Below are 22,910 nucleotides of genomic sequence, written 5' to 3' on the forward strand. Positions count from 1 at the left end.
CAGGCTGCCTGAAAACCAAGCTCGGAAGCGTTGCAATTTCTACTAAATGCCAATGAGGTAACAAAGGAATTTATTAAGAATCTCATCCAAAAGAACAAGGAAAATAACAACTTGCGAGAGAGCCCTATCCAACAATGTTTCCTGGCTGCTTCCGGATGCCAAGGTGTGGTCGAGATATTATAACTCTATATAGAGAGTGACTAAAACTTTATAAGTATATCTACAGAGAAAAAGAGCTATACCTCTGCAGTATCTTTGGAAAAGAGGGGTGTTTAATGCCTACCCTAACCTTTATGCTTTCAAACGGTTACCAATTCTGTTGAAGTAATTTAAAGTGAACTAATTTAGCCAAAGCTAGTCAAAGTACCCTAAGACATTAAACTGTCAGTCTACAATTTCATTCTAAGTGTAAAGATTCGACGCTGGACAACACGGAGGTGATTACAGTGAACCTCTGGGCATCTTGTGATGTTTTGAAGAGCCTGAAGTATAACTTCTACCTTCTTTTTGGTACAGCTGATTTTTAGTGTGAGCCTACAAATACGAACTTGATGAAACCTGTGACTATATAACAGAGTGAACAAACAGATACACTTTGACTAAAGAAGAACTTTAAAAAGTTAAAGGGTGAATTGGATTCAAAGTGGAAACTATTCCTCCCCCTTTGAAGTTACAGGAGGGGTATATTGGCGAAAGAGTTAACCTTGTTGTAAACATCCAATTTGTTACTGTAGTCTTGTATATTAGAATGTCTAAGAACAAGGATACTCCAACTGGAACCCAAACCCATATGCCTAGAAAACTATCAGTGGGAACGATTCCCCAAGTGGAAAGGTCCACTGGTGAAATTTGGGAGTTGCTTCTAGGGATGTGCGGTTCGGTTTGGATCTGAACCGGTTCGTTCCGAACCGGTTCAGATTCGGCGGCTCGATCCCGAACCAAATCCGGGCCGGTTCGGATGTCCCATTGCCTTCTATTGAGTGTCTAGAGTCTTTATTTTCAAGTTAGAAGTGTGTCCTCCATTTTGTGGCTCCTTCCTGAAACTTTTGCTCCTGGCATCCATTTTGTGAGGCTATTTTCAGGCATTGCATTGGCTGCACTATTGATCCTTTGATTGGCCAGAATGAGTCCTTTGCTCTCGTAGGCTGCTTGGCTGTTGTACTGTTGAGAGCTGGCACCCTGTTGGCCGTGGGGGGAGTGCAAAGGTGGGGGCTCCAAAAGGAGGGAATTTCAAAACCTATATAAACCCAAGCCTCTTGTCTGGAAACTTCTCTTGGCTGCAGTTGTGGGATCATCTCTGAGACCTGCTTGCCCTTTGCTGGCTGCTGGTGTCTCTGTGAGTCCTGTCCCAGTCCTGACTGTGTCCTGTGTCTCTCTGTGTGCTCTAATCCTTTGTCCACCTGCCCCTTGTGACTCTCTGTGTGTCTCTTGTCTGTACTGTTACTTTACTTTACTTTCTTCTTAATTTTCCCCAAATTTCCCTGTTTCTTTGTCTGTCTGCTTTTCTCCCCCCATCGCCCCTTTCCCTTCTCATCCCTTGGGCCTACCCTCCCCCACTCCCACCCACTGCATTCTCATTGCTTTAAAAGTTCTTCTATTTATTATTGCTCTTTGTGTCCTGCCTTGTTTTTGTTCAACTTTTTGATTTTCACATTGCATTCCATTGGTTTTTCATTTATATATTGCTTGCTGGTTTTGCTTAAATTGTAGTAGCATTTTGTTTGTTTCTGCTGCTGCCCTGCGAGTTGGTTCCCTCCCCCCACCCCCCGAGGATTCTGTTGTTGTTTTTTGTTGTCCCATATAATCAATTTTGGTTCTCTTGTTGGTTGTGTGCTCCTCCATTGCCTTGATATTTGATAATATTGGTTCTGTGTGTTCAGCTTTTTAAGTTGCTCCTTGTTCTGTGTGGTGGCCCCCCTGCTCCTAACTTGCCCCTCCAAGTCTGAACCAAACACACCCCACCCAATCCAGCCTTCTCCCAATCGCTCCTGCCCAACAGAGTCCAGTTTTTTTTACTTGCAGTCCCACTTATTTATTTGCTATTATTTGCAGCAATTGTGGTTTCATTGTCTCTGTTTACTTAGTGGCCCCCCTCAGAGTCAGTGTTTGGTTCCCCCTCCCCACACCCCCACCCACGAGTTTCTTTCTGCTGGTGGTTTTGGTTTAGAAAAAGAGTCGTTTTCTTCTCATTGTGTTTTTTTAAACTTCTGGCTTGTGTTCTTGATATATTGCTTTATATATTTAGCTCCCCTCCTTCTCCCCCACCCACCTGCCCCCCTCCCTCCTCCCAGACCCTAGCCCAGCTCCTCCCCCCACCCCATCAATCCAGCCTTCTACCAATTGCTGCTGCCCAACAGAGTCCAGTATTTTTTGCTTGCAGTCCCACTTATTTATTTGCTATTATTTGCAGCAATTGAGGTTTCATTGTCTCTGTTTACTTAGTGCCCCCCCCGAGTCAGTGTTTGGTTCCCCCTCCCCACACCCCCACCCACGAGTTTCTTTCTGCTGGTGGTTTTGGTTTAGAAAAAGAGTCTTTTTCTTCTCATTGTGTTTTTTTAAACTTCTGGCTTGTGTTCTTGATATATTGCTTTATATATTTTGCTCCCCTCCTCCTCCTCCCCCCCGCCTGCCCCCCCACCCTCCCTCCTCCAAGTCCCTAGCCCAGCTCCTCCCCCCACCCCATCCAGCCTAATCGCTGCTGCTACCCGCCCGAGTTGTTCTAGTTTCTCCTTTGCTGTTTGTTGCCCCCTCCCCTTCCCCCCAACACCCCCCTGCCACACACTAGCCCCCCAAACCACACACCCTCTTCTCCCCCCTCTATTTCTTCTTGCCCCTGACTCTCTCTACTTACCCCAGGCCCCCTGCCACACACTAGCCCCCCAACCCACACACTCTCTGCTCCCCCCACCTCTTGGGACCGCTGCTACTGCTGTCCTCCCCCACACCTGAATCCCCCCTCCCTGCTGCGCTGCGCTCCTCCTCTCTCCTCTCTCTCTCTCTCTCTCCTCTCTCTTTCTCTTTGTCCCTGCCCCCCCTCTCTTTTCTCTCTCTCTTTGACTTTTCTCTCTCTGCTCCCCTTCACTTTCCACCTCCTCCCACAGCTGCAGCCGCGCACAGTAGCCTACCCACCTGGCGGCTGCCATCGTTTTGCTTTTTCTTTTGAAAGTTTTTGGTTGATCTGTCTCTGCTTGGGGGTGAGTTGAGCGACACAAATAGTGTTATCTCCTCACTTCTGCCCCCCTCCATCGTTGACCTACCCCGGTTGCCTGTGCCTCATGCGGCCGCCCTGCCTGTGTCCCAGCCCAGGGTGGCGGGCTGGCGGTGGCGCATCCGTGACCAGCAGTGAGCGGCAGGAGAAGGACCGGAAGAAGAGGGGTTAGTGCGTGTGCAATTGTGCACCTTTTGTTGCCCCCTTTCCCTCCCTAGTTGGCGGTTTTAAATAGGGACACCCCTATTTTGAAATGCATTTGGGTGTGGGGAGGAGGGAGGGACCCTTGGAGAGGAGATGTACTGTTGTAACTTGTGTCTTCTTGCTCAATGAAGAAATTGCTACTGTGTGCTGCGTTGCATTGCATGCGTCTTGCAGGTGGTTTTTGAACAGGTGCCTTCCAGAGTGTTTCCTGGCCTCTGGGTGGGGCAGGGTGGGGTCATGGCTTCTGATCTGATGCTGCTACTACATGCTGTGCCAATGCCATGCCAGAGAGTTTCCTGGCCTCTGGGTGAGGCAGAGTGGGGTCATGGCTTCTGATCTGATGCTGCTACTACATGCTGTGCCAATGCCATGCCAGAGAGTTTCCTGGCCTCTGGGTGAGGCAGAGTGGGGTCATGGCTTCTGATCTGATGCTGCTACTACATGCTGTGCCAATGCCATGCCAGAGAGTTTCCTGGCCTCTGGGTGAGGCAGAGTGGGGTCATGGCTTCTGATCTGATGCTGCTACTACATGCTGTGCCAATACACATATATGATGATGATGTTCCATCCATGCTGCCATCAAGTGTTTGCTGCTGCTTGCTTGCCATGGCGGGCAGAGTCACAGTGTGGGTGGGTTCAACTTCTGTGCAGGTGCGACTGGGTTCTGGTTTTGCTTGTGTGCAATTTAAAGTCACTAAATAGGCTGCATTGAGGTTGATGCTCCCCCCACAGGAGCATTACTTGAAAACCACCCCCCAGTACCATACCACACTGTGTGTTTCAGTTCACTAAATAAGGGTTTCCTCCTTTGATCTGCAGGTGCCCAAGCTTTGACTGCGTCCCTCCCCCCCCCCGCCGGTAGGTGCTGTGCCCTCCCCCCATCCACTCTCCCCAAAAATTAAAAAAAACTTGCCACCCACACCACAACTACTCCACCCAACTGCCTGTGCCACCCACACCAGGGGTCCACCCTTTAATCCCCAATTTTTTAAAAAACTTACCAGACCCATCTCCCCAATTGGCTTGACTCCCAAATTTTAAAAGGTCACCCTCTCCCCCTCAATTCAATTGGCTCCCCCCCATCAAAAAGTCTTTCATCCTTTCCCCCCCAATTGGCTTACTTTTTCAAAACAGCCCCCCCCCGCCAGCTCGAATTCAATTGTGGTTTTTTTGCCCCTTTCAGCCCCCTCCAAATTATTTTTTTGCCCCTTCCTGGCGTTACTCTTAAAGTCTCCCTCCCTCCTCCTAGATAAGAATGTCTGAGTGCCATGTGGCGGGCAGGGCTCGCTGTAGGTTGCCAGGCAGAGGACTTGGGAGAGGCCTGGAGCAGGGTGCGCCTGCGGAAACTCAGAGACGGAGAGGACGCGGGGAGCCTGAGGACACCCCGGTCCTCCCCATTGGAGAATTCTTTGCCACGGCTCCGAGTTTCAGTAGGCCAAACTGCGGAGCTCACCCAATCCCTGCATGGCCACACTCTGTGTCCACTTCTAAAAGGAATCCAGAAAACAACACAGACTCAACTCTGAAATCTCATCTACATCCCAGGATACTGCTCTGATGGTCCCTAGGGCTGGGCGAAGATTGAGGTGTACCTCAGCCTGAACAGGCTTCCACGGAGGGGGGATATTTGGACCACCTGATGCTAGACGGACACTGCCAGATGCCGTAGTGACTCTCTCTGTAGCATCTTTCTGTGCTCTGAAACAGTCGTAATGCCCAGTAGTGGGAGGAGGAGGAGGAGGAGAGGGCGGAGGAGTGGAGATCTCTTCCCAGGAACTGTCCTTTCCCTGACTCAGAGCTGGGAAGTCCCCGCAGCTCAGACTGCCCCACTTCACTGGAAAGCCCTAGCACAAGTGGAATGGGGGACAGATCTAGCACTCCCTCCATGGCCCAAGGATGCAGCACAGCCCTAGGGCTCCTACCTCCATTCCTCTTCCATAGGGAACATAAGACTTGCATCAAACATATGTGGACAGATTCTGGCGTGGGATGTGCTGGTTCTTTCAGCCATTGCTGATATTCCCAGCGAAATGCAACTAGACCTTGGGTAGGCCGAGGCTCTTGAACCTGCAACAGAAAAGTTCAGGTCAGGTTTGGTACCCAGAGGGCTGAAAATGCATTTCCTCAGGGGGTAGCTGACATCCAGAGCAGCAGCAGAACGCTGTTGGAAGGATGCTGCACAAGTGCATAACTGATGCACTAGCCAGCCACCCTAACTGGTCAGCAAATTATCCAAGTCTGCAGTGGGCTTATCAGCATTGCTGAAGCAACGTCTACCTTGCTCCAGTGTCTCCCTCCGGTTCAATTGTCCCTGCCTGGGGCTATCCAAGGTCCTGACCATCCTGCCAGAATCTTGCTCACCCTCCAAGCTGCCTGAGGAATGTCCCCTCAGCTTAGACCCAAATAGCTCCACTTGACTGAAAGCCCGGCACAAGTGGAATGGGTGGCAGATCTCGCACTCCCTCCTTAGCCCGAGGATGCAGGCCCTCCCTGGGGTTCCGACCCCCCAATTCCTTTTACGTAGGGAACGTACGGGAATGACTTGCATCATACATACAGGTTTTGGTCTCAGCCTGTGATGGGGAGGTTTTCGAATAAAACTACCCATTCCTGGAGCAAGCCGAGGCTCTGGGACTTGCGACAGAAAGGTTCAGTAAAGGCTCAGTACCCGGAGGTCCCAAAATGCCCATCCCCACAGTATAGTGCTGCCATCTGTGCAGGCCCGAAGGTGGAGGCTGCTTTAAGGGGAACGGATCCCGAATCCTGAAGTCTTTTTCCTCATACTTGTATAATATGCTGGGTGGGAGGACACAGTCTGAGTTGGCACCCGCCTCCCATAGGTTCCTCTCCCTCTTCTTTGTTCTAGTTCTTGATTTCTTCATGACTGGGGCTTGGGAGGGCGCACAGCTCCAGAGACTGGCTGGGAGCTTGTCCTACCCAGTCGATGGCCATGAGAACAGCTCTTTAGTGCGCTGTCTGGTGAAGCTCTGCTGGTCCTCCCTATCTTCTGTTCATAATTACTAGCATTTTCCAGACATTACCTGCATGGCTTCTGTCACCTTCACGGTTTCCATAATGCTGTGATGGAAGTTGCCTGACCCATAGAATCCGTCCATGGATTTTCTTGCAAAGAATTCCTGTGGCAAGAAGGTTAACAATGTGCCAATTAGTGGCCAACACAAACCTGCATTCCCTAACTTTATGTCCACTTCTAAAAGCAAGCAAGAAATCAACACAGACCCACTCCTGACATCTCAGCTACGGCACGGGAATAGTCAATGTCCTCTCAGGGCTCCTGTTTTCACAGTTGAGAACACACACCCCCCCCAAGACTGGCAGCGCATCTGCATATAGTCATTGGAAAGTGCATGAGCTTTCATGGTGCTCCCCAAAGACTCCTGGGATTTGCTGTTCAGTGAAGATGTGGCATAGTCTTCTTCCAATATCCTGCATCACTCTCACAGCACCACACTCTCCAGGATCCCGCCGTAAAAGTGAAGCAGGATTCAACAAACTGAAGTCTGAAGTCCCCTTGCACAAGTGGAATGGGGGAAAGATCTGGCCCTCCATGGACCGAGGATGCAGCCCCCCCCCACCTCGGGTTCCAACCACCAATCCTCTTCCTTTGGGAATATAAGAGTTGCACCAAAACGTACATGGACAGGTCTCGCCATGCGACTGACTGGTTGCTCAGGGCGATGCTCACATTCACGGTGAGAGGCACCCAGTCCTGGGGTGAGGTGAGTGTCTTGGACCCTGACAAACTGTTGATTGGGCCTGTGTGCAGCTTCACCCCAAACCTAGAACTCTATACAGTCCTCCTGTCCTCATGCGGGCGTGACCATTTCCACAATGCAGTGCTGCTCTCTGTGCAGCCCCGGGGGTGTCCGGTTGCCCCCTTAAGGGAAAGGGAAGCCCCTTGAGCCTCTGCAAAGAGTGTGCTGAGAAGAGCAACCCCTCGCAGAGAGGGCTCCATCTCTCTGAAAGGGCCCTCCCCCTCTGAGAAAAGTGCAGGATGGTGCAGAGGTCAGCACAGAGGGAAATGGCTCTCACGCTGAAGGGTCTCTGCCCAAATGCCCCCACTTGGAAAAGAGTCAAGATGACTGCTCTGAGGTCTGGACTGCTCCTGGGACTCTGAAGGTATTTTCTTCTACTTTGGTTATTTGCTGGGTAGACCACATGCTGGGTAGGAAGTCACAGTCTGTCAGAATCTGCACCCGCCTCCCACAGATTCCTTTCCCTCTTTATTGATGAAGTTTTTGATTCAACATTACCTGTGTGGCTTCCAGCGCTTGCAGGATCCTACAGGCCGAACTGCGGAGCTCCCTTAAACCCTCCGTGGCCACAAACTGTCTCCACTTCTAAAAGGAATCCAGAAAACAACACAGACCCAACTCTGAAATCTCAGCTACATCCCAGGAATACTGCCCTGATGGTCCCTAGGGCTGGGAGAAGAGTGAGGAGTACCTCAGCCTGAACAGACTTCCGTGGAGGGGGAATGTTTGGACCACCTGAAGCTAGACGGACACTGCCAGATGCAGCAGTGACTCTCTCTGCCGCATCCTTCTGCTGCTCTTCTTTCCGTGCCCTGGAAGAGTCAAGATGCCCAGCAGTGGGAGGAGGAAGAGGGAGAGGGGGAGCAAAGCTCTCTTCCCAGGAACTGTCTTTTCCCTGACTCAGAGCTAGGAAGTCCCCTCAGCTCAGATGGCCCCACTGCACCAGATCCCCTTGCACAAGTGCATCCAGCACTCCCTCCATGGCCCAAGCATTCAGCACACCCCTTGGGCTCCTACGCCCCAGTAAGGCTTGCATCAAAGGTACATGGACAGATTCTGGCGTGGGATGTGCTGGTTCTTTCAGCCAGTGCTGATATTCACAGCGAAATCCAACTAGTCATTGGGCACGCCGAGGCTCTGGAAGCTGTAGCAGAAAGGTTCAGGTCAGCTTTGGTACCCAGAAGGCTGAAAATGCATTTCTTCAGATGCTGGCTGACATCCAGAGTGGCAGGAGAGCACTGCTGGGAGGAGGCTGCCCAAGTGCAAAACCGTTGCACTAGCCAGCCACCCTAACTGGCCAGCCAAAGATCGAATCCTTCAGCAGGCTTGTCAACATTGCGTGCCCCTCTACCCTGTCCCTCTCCAGTTCAACTGTCCCTGCCCGCAGATATCCAAGTTCCTGGTCTTCTTGACCGAATCTTTCTCCCGTCAGAGCCGATCCTCAGCGGCAGGCTCCTTGAACTCTTGGTGCCTGTCTAGCCCTAAGTCTGACCAATTGTTGATTGGGCTTGTGTGCAGATTCAGCGAAAGCTGAAAACCCTGGAACGACCATCCCCGCAGGATAGTGCTGCCATCTGTGCAGGCCCAGAGGTGGAGGCTCCCTTAAGGAGAACAGATTCCTCTTGAGCCCCTGCACTGTCTGGGAAGGCCTGCAGAGAGGGCTGGGAAGGGCAGCCCTTCCCGGAGAGCTCTTCAGAGAGGGCTTCCTCTCTCTGCAACGGCCCTCCCCGGACTGAGACAAGCACAGGACTGTGCAGGGAAATGGCTGTGCAGGGAAATGGCTCTCACGGAGAAAGTCTCTGGCCAAATCGACCCTACTTGGAAAAGTGTCAAGATCACTGCTCTGAGTTCTGGATTGCTCCTGAGACTTGAAAGTTATTTCCTCCCCCTTGGGTAATATGCTGGGTAGGATGAGACTGTCAGAGTCTGTGTCCACCTCCCACCTCCCACGGCTTCATTTCACTCTTCTCTGATCTAGTTTTTGATTCATACATGACTCAGTCTTGGGAAGGTGCACAGCTCCTGAGACAGGCTTGGGAGCTTGTCCAATCAAGCGAATGGCCATGAGAAGAGCTCTGTAGTGTGTTGTCTATTGAATCTTCATAAGGGACACAACAAAAGTGTTGCTTTTTGAATAGGGGTCTTAACACAGGCCTGCAGCAGGATTTCTCCTGCTCCCCGAGGAAAGAGAGGGGAGGAAAAATCTGGATGCTGTGCAATACTTCAGGCTTCATGATTAACTCACTGTGCCTGCATACTCCAGCACATTAGCCTATCCATTTTCTCTTGAAGAGAGAGTTTGAAAGTATGCCCTGCAAGTGTAACAGCCCCCAACTTGGAAAAGAATATTCATCAATGCATTGATTAGAAATGAAGAGAATATTTCGGAGACTAATAATAATAATAATAATTATTATTATTATTATTACTACTACTACTACTACTACTACTACATTTATATCCCGCTCTTCCTCCATGGAGCCTTGAGTGGTGTACTACATACTTGAGTTTCTACTCACAACAACCCTGTGAAGTAGGTTAGGCTGAGAGAGAAGTGACTGGCCCAGAGTCACCCAGCTAGTTTCATGGCTGAATGGGGATTTGAACTTGGGTCTCCCCGGTCCTAGTCCAGCACTCTAACCACTACACCACACTGGCTCTCTATTCTCTCAAGAGAATTCTTTTTTCTATTCTATCCAATGCATTGGCGAATATTCTTTCCAGACCTGTAAATAATGTTCTTTTCCAAGCTATTTCTGTAATGTTGTGAAAGGAGAGATCTGTCTTCTTTACATTGTATGAATTGCTCCTTGACCTGCAGTGGCAATGCAAAGAAAACACAATCCAAGTTTGCTCCGGGGGATGGCGGGAGATTCAACCCATTGAAGTCTGTGGGGTAGACAAGCTCCAATAGCAAGCCTTATGCAGGCATATGCAAGTGGGCATGGGATGAGCCAAAGAAAGAGAGTCATGCTCGGCACTGACGGTTCTCCTAGCTGGCCTAAGGCTGAGGCATCCCTCAGCCTGAAAAGGCTTCTACGGAGGGGGGATATTTGGACCAAGTCATGCTAGATGGAGAGTACCAGATGCGGCAGTGATTCACCTTGAAGCATCCCTCTTTTGCTTTTCTTTCTGCTCCCTGGAACGGTCGTGATACCAAGCAGTGGGGGGAGGAGGAAGAGAAGGAAAGATCTCTTCCAAGTCACTGTCCTATCCCTGACTTATGAAGTCCCCATGCTCAGACGGAGACGGCTCCACTTCACTGGAACCCTTTACACAAGTGGGATGGGAGAAAAATCTAGTGCTCCCTCCATGGCCCAAGGATGGAGCCCCCACCTCGGGTTCCAGCCCCCATTCTTAGTCCATAGGGAACATAAGGCTTGCATTAAACTTACGTGGACAGGTCCTGGCTGCTCGGTCTGCATCTCACATTCAATGTGAAACGTCACAGGTGCTCGTATGAAGCAAGGTTTTCTGAACTGCAACAAAAAGGATCAGCACAGGCTCAGTACCAGGAGGGCCAGAAACACATTTGCTCAGAGGGTGGTGGCTTCCTTCCAGAGCAGCAGCAGAGCACTGGTGGAAGGAGGTTGCAGAAGTCCAAAACGGAGGCACTAGCCAGCCACCCTAACTAGTCTGCCAAAGATCCAATCCTGCACTGGACTTGTCAACATTGCTGAAGCAATGTCTACCCTGCTCTAATCTCCCCCACCGGCTCAAGGTTCCCTGTCTGGAGCTATCCAAGGTCCTGAACCTCCTGCCAAAATCTTGCTCCCCCTCAGAGTAGTGTTCTTTGGCGGCAGGCCCATTTAGCCTAAGTGGCTGTCCAATCCTGACTGTGACAGAGTTTTCTTTGGGCCTGTGTGCAGCTTCGGACAAAGCGGAATACTCTACTCAGTCCCCCAGGCACCATGTGGTCATGGCATTCTACTTACAGAGGCCGGCTGCTGCTTCCTGGAGTTTCAGGAAGGAGGAAGAGGAATTCTTCCTGTGCGGAAGGGCCACATGGTTTCCGTTGTCTTGTCTGCCCCACTCTGATGCTGTGTGTCAGTGTGAGTGTTTGTGGAACGGAGCAGGTTTCTCTTCTTTCTCTTCTCATATTTGATGCCATCATTTTCTTTCCCCCTTTGTGACTTGACCTGCTTCACCAGCTTGTCATCAGGAGCAGGTATACCCACCCAAACCCTGTTGCGGTATCACACTTACTTACAACCTAAGGGGAAGGGGAAGATCACAATAAGATGACAGACCAATATGCTACGTACATTCTCAGTCAAAAAGTGAGTTTGTTTTGCTCTCGTTGATGCTCACTGATGTGTAGGACAAAGATTTCTAAATAGCTCTCTCTCTCTCTGTGTTTCATTAACAGTTGAAAACCCAGGTTCTTAAAGAGGAATTAATCCTTTGCCCCTGCTAACTGGGCAAAGAGGTACCTTCTTAACATGGTGATTCTGCTTTATTGAGCAGTAACTGGCCCTCTCCACCCCCAGCACAGTACTTCCAGTGACTGTTGCTGGTGTCTGTCTTATGTTTCTTTTTAGATTGTGAGCCCTTTGGAGACAGAAATCCATCTTTTTTATTTATTATTTCTGCATGTAAACCTCTTTGGAAACATTGGTTGAAAAGCAGTATATAAATATTTTGTTGTTGTTGTTGTATTGAAAGGAGAGATCTTCCGCATGCATGATTTGGTCAGGTCTGTGATCTATATGGCTTAATTTTCAAATCACATAAACTACATGTTGCATAGAATTCAGGCTGCATCCAGAGTTGATAGAAACCCATGTTTGTTTGTTTGTTTTTTAATTTAAAAAAATCTGATTTTTTCCATTTAAACTGGCTTGTGTTTTATTTTTCTTTAACCAGTTTATTTTCCAAAAGAACACAGGTCAAAGATATCATCATCACCATGAATGTTAATCATAACTCCTAATGATATTCTGTGAATTTTTTGTATCAGCAGTATATGGGGATGAGAGAGAACAGGCCTGATCCTATTCTGCAGGTGGTGAATATACAGCACTCACATACACAGTCAAGCCCTTGTGGGTGTCTGGGTGTTTCTCTCCAGGTGCAAAGACATTAGGCCCATTCACACATGATGTTCAACACACATACAATGAGTATACACACAGGTACAATTCTGTGCACAGCTACAGTCATTCCCATGTTATGTTGAACACAGGTACAGTGTAATTCCGATCTGTACAATGCATTTGAAGGTCCCGTAACGAGGTTCAATTTTGTAATGAACCCCGGTACAGTAATTCACACCAACATGTGTTCAAGTTGTACAGCATAATGTCTGAATCGGCCTAAAGAAGGACAAGGAATGACTAGAGGATTGAGGGGCATGGGATAGGTCTGAACAAGGAGCAGGAAGATGGAGGATACCTTTCCAAAGTCGTAAGAGGGATGTCTCTCACCGGAAACTGAGGACAGGTGTAGCCTCAGAGGAAATGTCCGTCAGCTGCTCCTCTGGAGCTCCATACAGGAAGCTCCCCACTCTGGGAAAAAGAAACAGAAAAGCAGAGCATCAGTCCCGATACGCTGGGCTGAAATAAGCCGCCCATCTTTTGGGGAACCGGTTCAGATGGGGGTCCCCAGCCAGTGCTCAACCAGATGTTGTTGAACTACGATTCCCATCACCCCCATGCTACAATTCATGGTTGTGGAGGATGGGATTTGTCGTTCAGCAACACCTGGAGTAACATGGCTGGGAACCTCTGCACTATTAAGAAGAGACTTCCTTTCGCCCACTAGGAGCACTGAGGCCTGGCAGTGCTGAGGTCAAAGGAAGGGAGAGGCCACTGCCCGCTGGGAGGGACGAGGGAGGAGGCCATGGAGCCCAGGCCTCTGTCAGCGAGCCAGTCTCCCTCGTCACCTCAGAGACGTGAGGGACATCATCACTCCAGCGCCAGAATGGCCGCCCTTCTCTGGCCAAGAGCTTTCTCCATCCCTGGGGGGCGGGTGGGGCAGATCTCACCAGCCCCGTCAGAAATTCTTCCCAGCGGTTTCTGAGGAAAAAGTCTTTAAAGAAGCAAGAAACAGCTCCCCGCTCCCTCCCTTTCTTCGAACAGCCACACTACCATTTCTGCAAGGGGGAGAAAAATGGAAAATAACCCCCCTGCCCCCCATACCGGCACACCATGCAGGAGGGCAATATTTTGGGGCTGGGAGAGTTTATTTTGCGTCCTAGAACCAGCTCCAGCTACATGGACCTCGTGGTCTTCTTCTCTCCCCTGCAGCGTGACCTTCTGGGCCAGCATAGAAACTTGGGATCCGTCCTGCAGGGAGGTCCAGAGGGCAGGTTTCCTGCATGTCCTTTTCCAAACCACTTCCCAGCCTTCATGGCAAAGCAAGTCCACACCACTCAGCCAGGCCTCTCCCGTCATGGAAATCCCCTCAGCCCATGGGTGAGCGTTTGGACTCTGCCGGGGAAAAGTATATCATCTTTTTAAAACAAGTTCTTAAAACAGGAGGCTTGGTGGGGGAAGCACAACCCTGCCTAACGGGGAGCTGCTGAATGGATTGGAAGAGCCAGGGTGCAGCCATTTTGGCCCTCCCCTGGATGTAAGGCCACTAAGTCAGCTGAGGGCTTTAACTGCCAGCTTAGCTTAGCCTTCTGCTTGCAACAAATTCACCATGACTCCCTGTATGAATCACCTCTCTTTCCCCTGCGAAAGAAGGAAGAAAATGGTTCTTTCTTCCTGGTTCTTGGTTCTGTAAGTGCCAGAGATCAATGCAAAGCAGGTTAGGCTAAGAGGGCAGAGGGATCCTGGATGTTCAAGCATGTTTGCCTGACTAGCAGAAAGGGAGGAGGACTAGCGGAGTGCGATGTGTGTGGCTTTTCCTATATAACACTGAGGCTGAATGTGCTGGGTGTGCTTTTTGCTTTGGAAATGATTCCCTTGAGAACCATTTATTCTGCAGAATAAAAGCTGATTTCGAGATCTCCACCCTGGCTGTGTTTTATTGGCTCAACACACGCCAGGCAAGGACCCAGTTCTGGGACAACCGATTCACCCCACTAAAAATGCTCTATGACATCCAGGAGAAGCCTTTGAGCTGGAAATTGGCACAAGCTCCGACATTTGGGGGTAGGATGTGAAATGCAGAGGGAGTCCGTTGTGTGCACGGACCCAGAATCACGTAGCCTCCCCGAATCCCCTTCCCTCAAAAGCAGCCCAAGCCCAACCGCCCATCCAAGAATGGCACCATGAGCTACGCCGCTTGGGGCTGAACTGTGGAGCTGCCGCTGGGTCGGAAGAGCTGGACTGGAGAGAGCTCGGCCACGGAGGCCTGGTTTTGTGAGGGACGGGAGGAGAGCTTCAGAGCGCCACTGTGGGGAGAGATGGGCGAGTGGGAAGCATGCGGCCATGTCCAGGTGCTGGGTGCACATCTCCTGCCTTCGGCATGCCTGGGCTCGCTCTCGGGGCCAAGCTCTGGGAGCTGCTTGCGGGTGCTCTGGCAACTGCAGTGAAGTGGATATTGACCTCCCCTTAAGGAGTCATTTAGAACTAGGTTTTGCCTGCTTAGGAACACATGGAGCTGCCATATCCTGAGTCAGACCTTTGCTTTATCTAGCTCAGTATTGTCTTCACAGACTGGCAGGGACTACTCCAAGGTTGCAGGCAGGAATCTCTCTCAGCCCAATCTTGGAGATGCTGCCAGGGAGGGAACCTGGCCCGTTCTGTAGAGAAGGCACACCGTCCGCGATCAAGCTGTGGGCTTTCCTGGTCCCGGTGGGAGATGGGGATGGCCACCTAGCCGTAGAGGGTAGGGCACCAATGTCCGCCTGCCCATCCCCAATTCCAACAGCACCCAGGCCAAGACCCCCTGGGCATGCATGAGATAGCCCACAGGCTTCAGCAAAGGGGATGAGCGCCGTGGTAAGGCAGAAATGAACACAGCCAGAAGATGCCCTGCTCACCAACTCCACCTTGCAGCTTCTTCCCATGTGCAGAGGCAGATTCTTGCAGCTCTTGCATGTGCTCTGATGGCCAGAGAATACAGGACCCGGGGAATGAGCCAACTTCTCTTTTCCGACTGGCAAAGCCCTGTGTGGGAGGGGCTTGCCACATCCGGCCTTAGCCTTATAGACAGATTTTCAAACCTCATTTTCCTACAGTATCTCTCTCCTTTGAGGTGTGATACTACTGTACATCACTAGGGCCATACAAAACATTCTCCTGATGGACCTACAAGATGTCGCCCATCAAGTTTGGGGCTGGGGTGAGCTTTCGTCCACGCTGAAGTGATCCACACCTGGTGGCTGTTGAATCATGGCCTCCAAATCCAAGTGCCCAATCGTTGGCAGAGTAATGCTCAGATGCATTATCTTCAGAAAGGTTCCCAATGGTGACATTGAGAAGCCCAGAAAAGCAGTGCAGAGCTTGCAGCAGGGCCGTCCCTGGGGGGATGTGGGGCTGTGCACCAATTGGAACATGTGGGACCTCCTTCTCTAACATTTGTTCGGCCCCAAGCAAGACCAGTTTCCAGGAACTCCTAAGATGAAACAAGTTTCAACTGCTTAAAAGTTTATGCCAGCCAATCTTAACAACATGTAGCCAACACACTACCCTGTTTCCCTGCTAAAATGAGGGAATTCCATCTCCTTGTTTTCCTGCAGCCAATTCCCCGCACAACTGAGAGTCGGGGGGGGGGGGTAGTTAGAGGGCTGGATGAGACCTGGGTGCAAATCTTTCTCTATGCAGCCCTAACGCTCACTGGGTGACCTTCGGCCACTACACTCTCTCTCTCTCATCCTCATCCTCACCCTCCTTACAAGACTGTTGTCAGAATAAATGTGGGGAGGCAGAACTGTGTACACCATCCTGAAGGAAGGGCAGGATATCAGGGGCCTAAGCAAATACACATCTGTACACATGCCATCTACTTATTTATGTTGAGTATTAGCCAATGGAAGCATTACATGTGCTGTGCATGCCAAAACAGAAGGAAAAGTCACCTATTTGCATTCAGGACAAAGATATCTATTTCCCCCAATTGGGATTTCAAACTAGACAGCAGATTGGCAGACACGCCAACATTCCGTCTCACCCAGCACCGCCCAGCTCTGGCTGGCAGCAGTTTCCCTTTCCTCAAGCAATGACTCTTGGATCTTTCCCCGAGTTCCCTTTTCTTGATCTAAAATTGCCCCTCAAGCTTCGATGAGCCCTGTGGGGCACAGAAATAGAGTTTCAGGAACAGCATCTCAGATCTATTTCTCAAAGAGATGGAATCTCTTATGGAGGCAGAACCGGAACACCTGTGGGCAAGGTGGACTCAGAATTACCAGTAGATAAATTGGTTTCACAAACCTGTGAAGGAAAAGAATCCAAAGGGGGCAATTCACCCCAAACTGCCCAATGGAACTCCATGGAGCGGAATGTTCATGGACTCCAAGAGCAGTTTACAGGCAACCAGCTGGGCAGAGCTAATGGGACTCAGTATTCTGAGTAAACTTTCTTTCCCAGTTTATTAAGTCCCTTGAGAAAGAGAGAGGTGGGGATCCTTCATCCTGCAATGAAGCTCGAAGGCTGACCCACCAAATGCCTAGTGCAGAGGTTCCCAACCTGTAAAACTCCAGATGTTGCTGGACTACAACTCCCATCATCCCCAGCTTCAATTGATGGTGGCTGGGGATGATGGGAGTTGCAGTCTGGAGTCCCACAGGTTGGGAACCCCTCGCCTCGTGGATTCTTGCCTGGATGCAGCCACATGGACACCATGGGGCATCATGGCTGGGGCCAGCATCTCCATCTTCCTCATCTTCACCTGGGCCTCCAAGACCAAGGAGGAGTGTGGGTGCACAGACGGCAAGTTGCAGGGCAGCACAATTGCTGACGTTGCACAACATCACAACTGATCAGGTGGTGGCGGCAGTTCTGTCAAAGCGTCAGCCTCCGGTTCCCATTTCCCGCCTTTGTAGAGCTTGAGCCCAAACGAGATGGCCTGAACTCTGCTCGGAAACTGGCCGGTTTCTTGTCTGCCCTCGAGAGTGTGCTGCTTGTACACTTCATGTCTGGGGCCAGGAGTTCCGCGCAAGGGGTCGCGCAGATGCTTATGCCAAGTGGTGTCTACGGCTATTCGTTCAGGGCCAAAGAGAAACTTCCCCCGTGCTTGCCGGGCATGGGGGAAGGGGGCAAAAGGGCAGTGCTTGGTTCTGCCAAGTGGCCTCAGGAGAGCTGGCTGTGGTGAGGTGGAAATGAACACAGCCCGAAGGTGCCCTGCTCACCAATGCCACCTTGCAGCTTCTTCCCAGGTGCAGAGGCAGATTCTTGCCGGTCTGACTTGCATGTGCTCTGATGGCCAGAGAATGCAGGACCAAGGGAATGAGCCAGCTTCTCTTTTCAGAAAAACAGGCCAAGGAGAGGAATGGAATCAGAGCGAAGCAATGTGTGGCTTCTGCATAGAGGAAGCAGTTGCTCAGTGTGCGGATCTCTCTTCTTATCAGAGAGGGTCAGTTTTCTTTGTCCAGCTCCTCATTAAGTTGCACCAACTGGGGCGTTTTGTGTGGTCATCATTAGCTCTCAACACTTTTTAGCAGACACCTCTTTGATGGCGGCCTGTCTCCTAACCTGGGAAAGCCTCACCATCCTGAATTTCTGGTGCGTCCGTTGGGGCTGCTCTTAAAGACACAGGAGTGTGGCTCAGAAAAGCAGTTGGCCACCCTGAATGGCAGTGGCGTGCCCAGAGGGCAGCTGGTAGGCCTGTGGGTCCTCTGGGTTTCTACAAGGTTGCAGAAAAGTGAAACAGGATGGGGCCTAACCCTCGGGCTCCACAACTGTATCAAATGCAAACCCCTCCCCCCATGAGAGATGTTGGAGTGGTCACTCTTTCTTTCCCATGATGCCTCTTCTTAGGAGACACCAAGGCTCCAAGAGTAGCTTTCCTACCCCACTTCCAGCACCCCAGTCCCCAGCCTCTGCTGCCAGCAGTCAGCATCTCTCCCCTCCCAGCTGTCTCTGCCTGGCCGGCTCCCATCCCCCCCTAGAACTGAGCTGAGAGTTCCGGCATCCATGGAGATGGAGAAACGCAAAAGATGCTCCAGAAGACAGTTGGCCAACTGCCTGCTTGCTGACCTGAAGCGAGATGGCCTTCTTCCTCTGGGTTTTGGCTTTGGCCATTACAAGCCTCATTGTCTTGGTCTATATCTACCGGAAAAAGGGCCGTTCAAGGCGGAGGAGACAGGTAAGAAGGGTCGCGTTTTGCCAAGTGAACCCTGGGTGGTGGGTCCAAAGAGGTTTCTCTTAATTGTTTGTTCACTTGTTCTTTTCCTAAAATCATTTCGTGCTGGACATCAGCCAATGGCAAATCAAAGAATTTGTATCCATTTTGGCAGGGGTTTCGGACTTTTTGTGTTGCTGCATTCTAATTCATGTCCCCTGCCTCCTGGAGGGTTTCCATCACTAGAAAGAAGCGCGCACCCCTTTTTTGTGGTACCATTTGTGCTTCTGAAGCTTTACTCTAGAACATTTTTCCGGTGTCCTCTCTTTTTTGATACACTCTCTCTAAACTATCATCTGACATATGCATAACAAAGGTTTTCTCAACCAATTTCCTCAGAAGTCTTTAAGTAGTGAAACTAGTGTCAGAATATATTGCTTGCCTCTGTCTTTGTAAATAACATTTCTATTTTTAAAAAAGAGAGACAATGAACTGTTCTTGAGGCTTCTTGGTTTACTTTTTGTTTTAGCTTTTGCTTTGGATCCCCCTCTTTCTGTTCTAAAAACCAAAGTGCCCAGCCATTCCTTCTGTTCTCTTTGGGACTGCTTTGTTTGACAAGCCTGCATTTAGCCCTAGCTGCAGATTGTAGTCCCATGCCATTCTGCCTGCAATTGGATCGTTTTAGCCAAGCATTTGGACACGTCTATCCCACTCCTCCTCTGCGGGGTCTGGTGTGGTCTACATGCTTATGGTTATCCTCACAACCACCCTGTGAGGTAGGGTGGGCTGAGAGCCAAGGTAGTGGCCCCGAAGCACCCAGTAAGTTTCATGGCTGAATGGGGATTGGAACTGGGGACTCCCCAATCCGCGGTCAAGACGGACACCTTACTAAGGGCTGCATGGATGTCTTTGTCACAATGTCCCTTTGAAAGGAAAGCCTTGGTTCTTGTACTTGTCTCTCCTGTTCACCTGCTACACAACGTTACATGTGTCCTGCAAGTTCTGATGTGGCAAAGACAGGGAGAGGAAGGTGGGGTTGCCTTTCTCTTCTTTCCCCAGCCCACTCCACCCTCCTGCAGTCTCTCTAGAAGGGCTCGAAGAGGAGGACGGGCTCCCTGGTTCTCACCTGACTCGTGTCGCAGGGGCATCCCCTCTTGGCGGTGGGGGCCTTTCTGTCTCTGCCTTCTGATACAGTAGAGGGGAGGGCATGGCATCCAGTGAGGACCTGAAGAACACGGCCTCAGGCAGGTCAGGACCTTGGAGATCTCCAGGCAGGGACAGTTGAACAGGAGGGGACACCAGAGCTGGAGTGGTGTTGCTCCAGCCATGTTGACAAGCCCACTGCAGGGTTTGATCTCTTGCCAGCTAGTTTGGGTTGTTGTGCAGCATCCTTCCAGGAAGGCTTTGCTGCTGCTCTGCATGGCAGCCACCATCTGAGGAAATGCATGTTGCGTCCTCTGTGTTCTGAGCCTGTTCTGAACCTTTCTGTCTCAGGTACGAAAGAAGCGGTGTGTCCGGGTGGACCATCGGCGTTTACCTAAGCGGCCCTCTAAAAAAACTGAACATCATGTGCCAGGACCTGTTTACGTAAGTTTTATGCAGGCGTCACATTCCCTCCAGCAGAAGAATGGGTGTCAGAACCCATGGGGGGTGGGCCGCATCCTTGGGCCATGGAGGGATGGAAGATCTTTCTCCCATTCTGCTTGTGCAAGGGGTCCCACTGAAGTGGGGCTGTCAGTTACTGAGGTTTGGGGACTTCCTAACACTGAGTCAGGGATAGGAGGACGAAGCTATGCCTCCTCCCCGCACTTCTGGGCATCACAGTAGGAAAAGCAAAAGAAGGATGCTGTGTAGAGAGCCATTGATACATCTGGCACTGTCCATATTGCATCAGTTGGTCCGAAGAGACCCCCTCAGTGGAAGACTTTCCAGGATGAAGTACTCCTCAGTCTTAGGCCAGCGATGGAGTCCATCCGTGCAGAGCATGTCTCTGCTCCTTGGGCTCATCTCAGGCCTACTTGAAGACTCTGGTGTAAGGCTTGTGATAAGAGCTTGTTTACCCCACAGACTTCGGTTGGATCAATCTTCATGGCCCTCCTACCCAGCCCACACTCCCGAGCAAAATTTTTGTTTGTTTGTATAAGCATTGCCTCTGCAGGTCATGGAGCAATTCATACACTCTGAGTAAGACAGGTCTCTCTTTTCAAGACATTACAGAAATAGCTTGGGAAAGAACATGACGGATAGGGTGATCGAATATTCACCCATGCATTTAATAGATGGGATAAGAAAATTCTCCAGAATGTTCTCTTCAGCTCTAATCAATGCATTGGTCAGTATTCTTTTCTAAGTCGGAACTTGTGATCCTTTCAGGGCAGCCTTTCAAAATCGTGATCAAATGGGTCGGCTGGTGGGGTAGTGTATGCAGACACTGTGAATTAAGGGTGCACCTTGAAGTATAGCTCAGCCCCCAGATGCTGCTGCAGGCCTGTGTTAAGGGCCCTATTCAAGAAGCCAACACTTGTGTGCGCCTTGTGAAGTTTCAATGGATAACACACCACAGAGCTGTCCTCATGGCTATTAGTTGGCGGGACAAGCTCCCAGCCTCTTTCAGGAGCTCTGCACCCTCCCAAGCACCAATCACATACCAGTCAAAAACCTCATCAGAGAAGAGGGAAAGGAATGCATGGGAGGCGTGTGCAGACTCTGACAGTGTCATCCTACTCAGTACTTTCCCGGAGCATAGGAGCAAAGTTGGAGGAAATGCCTTCAGAGTATCAGGAGGAATCCAGACCTCAGAGCAGTGACCTTGACTCTGTTCCAAGCAGGGGCCATTGGGGCAGAAACCCTTCAGCCTGAGAGCCATTCCCCACTGTGCTGAACTTGGCATGGCCCTGCTCTTTTCTCAGTGCTGGGAGGGCCCTTTCAGAGAGAAGGAGCCCTCTCGGAAGAGCTCTCTGGGAAGGCTGAAGTTCCAGCATGCCTGCCAACATAGAACAGGGGCTCAAGGGGGTTCCTTTTTCCTTGGGGGAGCACACACACACACACACACATAAACTCTCTGGCCTGTGCAGATGGCAGCACTGCACAGTGGGTATGGTCATCCACACATATGGGTCCAGGGCCCTTGTGCCACGTCGTTCCACCAGTGCTGTCATGCTGCTCTGAATGTCAGCCACCATCTGAGGAAATGCAGTTCCAGCCCTTCGGGTACCGAGCCTGTGCCCAACCTTTCTCTTGCAGGTGGAACAGCCTTGGCTTACGGAGTGTCTGTCACAGGGTGACTGCTACTTTAAATGTGGAAAATGGCGAAAAGAAAAACCTGCCCACCACAGGAGGAGACCTCTCAGCGTACGTTCTATGAAATCTTACCTTCCTTACAGAAGAGGGATGGTGGCCAGAACCCGAGGGAGGGGGGCTGCATCTGGCACCGTCCATCTAGCATCAGTTGGTTCGCATGTCCTCCCACCCTGGAAGCCTTGTCAGGCTGAGGTGATCTTCTGCCTTAGGCCAGATCTAGGGATGGTCAGTGCAGTAGTCCCATGATCATTCCTGTGACTTAGCTGAGATTTCAGAAGTGGGTCCGTGTCCTTTTCTTGATTTCTTTTAGAAGTTGAGACAAAGTCAAGATGGCACAGGGGCTCAAGGGGATTCCTTCTCCCTTAAGAGAGCACACACACACACCCTGGTGGGTCAGGGCTAGACAAGCACCTGGGGGTCAATGGGGCCGTACACAAAAGATGCTTCCTGACTGCCTCAGGAATCTCTGAGGGGGGGGGGGCAAATTATGGCAGGAAGATCAGGACCTTGGGTTGCTCCAGGCAGGGACCATTGAACCAGACGGAGAGACCAGAGCAGGGTAGAGGTTGCCTCAGCAATGTGGACAAGCCCACAGCAGGCTTCGATGACTTGCTGGCTAGTTAGGGTGGCTGTCTATCACAACAGTTTTGCGTTTGTGCAGCATCTTTCCAGCAGCGCTCTGCTGCCGCTCCGGAGAGCAGCCACAGTCTGAGATCATGCATCTTCATCCCTGCGGGTACAGAGCCTGTGCTGAACCTTTCTGTTGCAGGTCCAAGATCTTTGGCTCACTATAGGACTGGGTGGATTTCTCCCGGAGCATGAGCGCTGGCTGCAAGAATTTCTCTGTGGCACGATGAGACCTATGCTGGTACGTATTATGCATTCCCTACGGAAGAGGAATGGGGGTAACAACCCAAGGGATGGCCCGCATCCTCAGGATAGGGTGGGAGTGCTAAATCTGCCACCCATTCCACTGGTGCCAGGGGGACCGGTAAAGTGGGGCTATCGGGGTCTAAATATGGGTACTTTTTATGGGACAGGGCAGTTAATCAGAAAAGAATCCCACCTCTCCTTTTCACCCTGGGGGGCTTCACACTGCTGTGCATCACAGCCAAAGCTGCACACAGGCCCAAGAAACAATTTGCTAGGGTTGGAGCTAGACTGACACATTGGGGTGATGGGGAGTGCCACTGAAGAAAAGGCAGCTGAGCAAGATTCTAGCAGGCAGATCAGGACCTTGGATAGCTCTG

At 50.8% G+C, this 22,910-nt stretch overlaps 1 long non-coding RNA gene across 1 annotated transcript in view; it reads left to right on the top strand.

The window, feature by feature from the left end:
- Positions 1-22,512, top strand: part of LOC128339310 (uncharacterized) — a 40,745-nt gene extending 18,233 nt beyond the window's left edge. Inside the window, exons 3-4 of the long non-coding RNA XR_008312973.1 lie at positions 21,604-21,711; positions 22,430-22,512. This is a non-coding gene — a long non-coding RNA (uncharacterized LOC128339310). The remainder of the gene's footprint in view (positions 1-21,603; positions 21,712-22,429) is intronic.
- The last annotated feature ends 398 nt before the right edge of the window (positions 22,513-22,910 follow it).

This window comes from Hemicordylus capensis, chromosome 1, assembly GCF_027244095.1.
Source record: "Hemicordylus capensis ecotype Gifberg chromosome 1, rHemCap1.1.pri, whole genome shotgun sequence".
NCBI lineage: Eukaryota > Metazoa > Chordata > Lepidosauria > Squamata > Cordylidae > Hemicordylus > Hemicordylus capensis.